Genomic DNA, 5,809 nt, shown 5'->3' with positions numbered 1-5,809 from the left:
GTTATGCTCGTGTTGCATGAATATTTTCATCTTCATTGCATCACCTAGGTCACAAGGAACACAAAGATTGTATTGTACCAAGTATCTCTTGAAGGGAGAAACTATAATACAAATTCCTATTGGAGGGGGGACCGGCTCAACATAAATCCGGTCCTCAACTGTTGTCATGTTCTCTATTAAACTGTCTCTCTTGGTACCATCAATTAAGTTCACCCTCTATGCTCTCAAAGTACTCTCACAAAAATGCTTTCTCTAATTTTCCTAATACCGCTACTCTTAAAGTTCATAGGCCATTTCCATTACAATAACTACATGAAATTTAATATTATAAATATCCAAAACTACTAAACCTAGAGAGCAATGCAACAAAATTTACAAAGTCAGCCTCAGTGGTTGCTTTTACACGCTCTCTGGACACCTTGTTTTGTTGCTTCCACTTGTCGGGATTCTCATGTGCTTCCTGCTTTGCAATCTTCTAATCTTCTTTACTTAGCCAAGCTGGTCTACTCCACCCGTGCTTGATTTCTTTCTTCACTTTGTTAGCTTGTGCTTGTAGTAATTGCGCATCCACACCCTCATTAAGTCTTCATTGAAGTGCTCATTCCAATTTGTTACCAGAAACTCGTCATGCAACATGCAGACGACTCTGTCTTTCAATTTATCAGTCACTTTTGACCATTTATTTAATATGTAGTGCAAAAAAACCTAAGAGCACAAACCTTGCGTATATGTATTCACCTTCTTGCCAAAATCAATCCGTCGTTGATGTCAATTGAGAATGACAAGCCCTCTTGCCTACGCCACTTGAACTTAGGTGTCACTGCAGGGGTCTCGAGTGGTGTCTCTAGAGGGGTGGAGACTGTAGGTGTCTCCACGGGATTCTGGACTCCAAAGCGACGAGTGTCGAGTGGGGTGAGCCCTGGAGGAGTAGATAATGGTGTGTAGTGAGGAATGTTGAGTGGAGTGAGTCAAAGAGGAGTAGCTAGTGGTGTGTAGCAAGGAGTGCCGAAAGGTCGTGCAAAAGTCGGAGTAGAGGGCAACGTCGTGGCCAGTGTGGAGGCGGACAAAGAAGAGGGAGTTAAGGAGCCTCAACGACTAACGAGGCAGTGTGGAAGCATCAATGCCGTCTCCTCCACAGTAGCCACCGCCTCCACGACTAGAACCCCGGTGCCTAGAGGAGTGTGTAGACTGTCTAGTCAACATAGAGCTCTCGGAGCGTGCTGATCGCTTCGAAATAGATGGAGAAGATGAAGGAGTGGGACGATGCACCGATGAATCGACGCCGTGGTGGACGTCGTACCACCTCCTCTTCTCGGGATCTAAGAAAGAATAAAACGCATCTCGATCCATACCTGTATTTAAAAAAACACATTTGGAGTTAAAACATGTTAATAACAATAATCTGATTCACAATTTGAAGCTAAGACAATTTGATTCTCAATTCGATTCTCTATTCCCTCTCTCTCTCTCTCTCTCTCTCTCTCTCTCTCTCTCTCTCTCTCTCTCTCTCTCTCTCTCTCTGATTGAGAAATGCGGCCTTTTCACAATTTTAGTACAGAGACAAAAGGGGGCAAAACAACTCAAATACAAAGTCCTTGACAAAAGGGAGAAAAATTGCTCAGATACAATGTTTGTGACTTTAAGAGGTCTCTTCTCATCCTCGCATAGCTCAACATAACTCCCTATGTTTCTATAGAGCTCTCCATCTAAGCAAATCTGTGGAGTTTCATCTAGGAGGTCCTCTACATGCATCTCTCCTTCATAAGCAGTTTCAGGCTTGTCTGGTGCCACATCCATGGCTTCTTTTTCACTTTCTTGTCCTCTCTCCTCCACGGATGCCAAAGTAACTGGAAAACTGTAGCCTTCGTACTTGGGCGGGGGGGGGGTCACTATGTATAAATTGTGTATACCGCGTGCGTTCAAGGATTATTTTTTTAAATCCTTAGCTGTGAATTTTGGACAAATAAAATACATCCTCTTCATATTCAATCTATATATATTTTTTGAATTATATTTTATGGTATCCCTCTTTACGTAAAAATGTGAGGAAAAATGAAATTGGATAACCCCTTCTACAACACTTATGTGATAGTGATCGAAGAGATGTTTGATTGAAACGAAACTATATAAAATGGCAATGCTTCCTCTTAAGCTCATTTGATATCACAAAAGGTAATCCATGTGAGAAACAAAATAAAAATGATTTTTTTTAATGATTTGAAATCTAATATCTTTAAAATAGTTGGAAAATAAATTTATTTGAAAATAATTTGAATTGTTAATCCAAATTTGAATGAATTTTTTTTTAAGGATCAAATAGTATAAGCTTTGTATTCAACATAGAGCGCAAAATCTCAGTCATTGCAAGGTGTTTATTTTATAGGAGTCAGTTGCTATATGCTCAGTTTACTGACACATGGAACTGGATTAGTGATATAATTTAGAGGTTTCTGTTGTGTGCAGAGTTTACTCTCACAACATCATTATTAAGTGACCCCTGCAAGTCCTCATACACCCGTGCGTTGCGTGGGGCCACCTCCCACCAGTTTGACTGCGACTTTGTAAAATGGAATATCACCTGCAAGAGCAGTGTATCTTACATGAGTAGTGAAGGTACACAAGTCCTCTCAAGTTGGATGAGGAAAACTTTACTGGCTTACTTGTTCACAATGCTCGGGTAATACAAAAGTGTCTCTAAGGTCGGTCCACTTCTTGGTTGAGTCCACCTCAAGGAAACCCGACTCTCCTGTGCACAGTATCATTGCGTTCCACCATGTTTATCTTGAACCATTGCAAGTCAAACAACTGCACAAAAAAACCTTTGTAGTCTACCCTCTAGCGTGCCGAAGTATGTGAGTTCCGCTACCACAAGATTTGCATCGGAGGATTGTCGTCGACTGGATTGTTTGAATTTTACAATGACTCCACAATCTTGTGTAAAATGATTTTTGTTGATACGTTGTACCTTGAAATGCCGACCTTCACACCATGATGCCGTGTATGACTTATACTACAACCAACAATGATAATGAGTAGCTGTCAATACAAAAAACATACCAAGATTAAAAGTATACCTTGGGGCTACATCCTTGCGAGTAATCCCACTCTTCTTCAGTCACCTATTCGCCATGTTGTTGTGCACTTTTCAAGGCATTATGTAACCATCTTAAGCTCATGAATGTTGGTAGGCTCTCAAGACCCTCTGGATAATGCACCATTTGTCATCTTCCCCATCTCCAATCAAGTCATGCATCTTGTCGCTCTTGCTTTGCATCCTCGTACTTTGAAACCCACCTTTGCACCACTGGGTTGTGAAGCATGCAAAATTGATTGATCTTAGACTTTAGATCCTCCGTCATGTTCTTTTCCACACCAAGATGCAGCCAAAAGATCAAGTCCACGTGTGGTTAAACATGGATCGTGATTCATGCCCCCAACCTCAAAATTTGATGAAAATTGGTACAGAGTCTGCATATAACCTTGTTTAGCTATTGTCAAAATTTGGAATCAAAATTTGACAGGGGTCATGGATCACAATCCACGTACCTCTTCATAGTAGGGGTATTTGAGTTGATGAGTTTGTAGATATACTCGACTACAATTCAAATCTCAATTTTGAGCTAAAAATACCGTATGGAGACCAAGATACAAGCCAATGTTCCTTTGTCCTAGTCTTGAGACTGTTTTGAGTATTGCTTCAAGTGCAGCTCACCAAAACTGCTCTAATTTTTGGTAGACAACTCCAAATTGAGTCAAGTATAGCCAGGAAGAAAGCTTGCAAGCAATAGAACACACATAGATATGAATGTTTTCAGGTTTCCTAATTTCAAACTTTTAGGGTACCCCAAGACTAGTTTCTACAGATCAAAGGATCATAAAAACCTAACTTCTAAAAGAGTGCACTAAGCCAAAGTGAGCTTGTCAAGGACTATCTAGAGAATTTTGAGTGAGCCTTTATCATGATAAATCATCCACCGCCAGGGTTTTCTACTCAACTCAAAGACATGCAAACTGCAACAAACACTACAATACCTTTGAGAGTGAGAATTGACAAAGACCTCGGCATCCTTTGATCAACAAACCGAACGTGAGATTCATCAAAACCAACAAATCCATGAGAGTTCCGACGGATTACACTCACGAGGGCTAGTATAGATTCACAAATGGGGATCAACAAACCTTGTTCCCATTTATTCTCCCACATTAAATGATCAGTTTAATATGAGAAAATCATTTGGGTTGGTTAGATATTAGAGTTTATGACAATGTTAATTCCAATAATGATCTAAATGAAATTGTAGGTTGTCTTATGATTGATTAGTAGGAAGTACCATCTGCATGGACTATTTTGAACTTTATATGATTCTATACAGGCTATCAAAGATTAGACTATATATGCCTACCACTATGGAGCGATAGAATCTTAATCCCCTATCTATTCCAAACTCATGGTAGGGACAGAGTCACATTTGAAATATATTGGCCTTTGTCCAGCCCCCCCCAAACCCACCACCACCACCCCACTCATCTCCCTCTAGTGCAATCCATCCATAATCTTAGATTCCTGATTCATGGCAAGATCTCATCCTTGTCTTGAAGAAAACCTACAAAGTCTTGTAGGGTCAAAATCAACAAGATCCCCAAAAAAGGCTAAAGACTTTTACATGAAATCACATAATCGTGTATTGCCTTCATCTTCTATTTTAATAAAGAAATAAACAACTAACAAACATATGCACATATAGACCATGTGTCACACATTCTTCTTTCTATGAGTGTGGGCATGGGTTCCCTTATTGCTTTGGGTACTATTGAAAGACGCCCAATTGGATGGTACACTAAGGTGTTCGCCGCCCACAAGTGAAATGACACACACCTACTCGAATCACACCCTTGCGCTTCTTATAAGAATGTAATCAATCATCTCAACTTGGTATTAGAGCTTCTTTATTGGTAGCTTGATGGACCCATCCCATTCTTCCCTTTTGCAGCTTGATCAAAATCCTAGAAGCACACCTCCCAGTATGGCTTAGGAAGAACTTGAAGGACCTCGCAACTTCACTTGGTGATCCATTGTTTGTCCCATCTGCCAGAGCCTCGGAGGTAGCAGCAAACAAGGTCTATATCTGGTGGGATCTGAGAAAGCCACAGCCAAAGAACTTGGTGGTGAATGTTGGGGTAGGGCTAAAGATCATTCCTCTTAACTTTAACACCTTCTTCGGGGCCTGCTTCAAATGCAACAAATTCGGGCATTATGCGAGAGTGTGTCCCGCTGAGGTGCTAAAGCCTAGCTAATCACAGGCTACCCCATAGGGTGGCACGAATGCAAAAGATCCAACAAAGAAGCCTACTGAAGATATTGGCAAGGTAGAGGGTGGGCAAAATAAAAGCAACTCGAATAAATATGTGGAGAAACAAGATCATGGTGATCGGGGTAAGGGCAAGACCACCCAAAGCTACCGCTTTTCATCCACTGCTCAGTACCCCAGTAATGCAGAAGATCGTGATGTCTCCAACTATTAGGTCAAAAGATGAGGGCTGGCAACAAGTATCTCATATTTCATGTAAACAGTTCAAAGCAAAGGCTAGAGGCTTGGGACAAATCATAGGTCTCCCGCCAGATTCCCCAAAGCCTCCTGTCATGTATGACAATATATTCAAAGTTTTGGGGAAGACGAATCAAGAGGACCTTTTCACTTCCAAGCTGGATACCATGCAGGTTCCAGCAGAAAAGGAGCCAATGGAAGAGAAAAACCTGACTGGGAACTCTGGTGAATAGTTCCTGGAGGAAGAAGAATTTGTCCCCCTT

This window comes from Adiantum capillus-veneris, chromosome 11 (genome assembly GCF_014529385.1).
Source record: "Adiantum capillus-veneris isolate H3 chromosome 11, ASM1452938v2, whole genome shotgun sequence".
NCBI classification, from domain to species: Eukaryota; Viridiplantae; Streptophyta; class Polypodiopsida; order Polypodiales; family Pteridaceae; genus Adiantum; species Adiantum capillus-veneris.
Note: the sequence above shows the minus strand (reverse complement) of the source record.